This window comes from Haliaeetus leucocephalus, unplaced genomic scaffold, assembly GCF_000737465.1.
Source record: "Haliaeetus leucocephalus isolate CR32 unplaced genomic scaffold, Haliaeetus_leucocephalus-4.0 Scaffold498, whole genome shotgun sequence".
NCBI lineage: Eukaryota > Metazoa > Chordata > Aves > Accipitriformes > Accipitridae > Haliaeetus > Haliaeetus leucocephalus.
Window position 1 is genome coordinate 3,076 of NW_010972934.1, and position 208 is coordinate 3,283.

The window sequence follows — 208 nt, forward strand, 5'->3', positions numbered from 1 at the left end:
CCCCCCCCAGGACGGGCGACTGCTGCAGGAGTTCAACAAGATCGAGCCCCCCCTGATCTTCGAGTGCAACCAGGCCTGCACATGCTGGCGCAGCTGCAAGAACCGGGTGGTGCAGAGCGGCATCAAGTGCGCCCCAAAAACCCCCACAACCCTTGAACCCCAGACCCCCCCAACCCCTGAACACCTCCCCAAAACCCCTCTGTGCCCC

At 64.4% G+C, this 208-nt stretch overlaps 1 protein-coding gene across 1 annotated transcript in view; it reads left to right on the forward strand.

Annotated features, from left to right (window-relative positions):
- Positions 1 to 208, forward strand: part of LOC104836982 (histone-lysine N-methyltransferase EHMT2-like) — a gene marked incomplete at its 5' end in the record, with an annotated part of 4,652 nt that overhangs the window by 2,916 nt on the left and 1,528 nt on the right. The window lies entirely within an intron of this gene.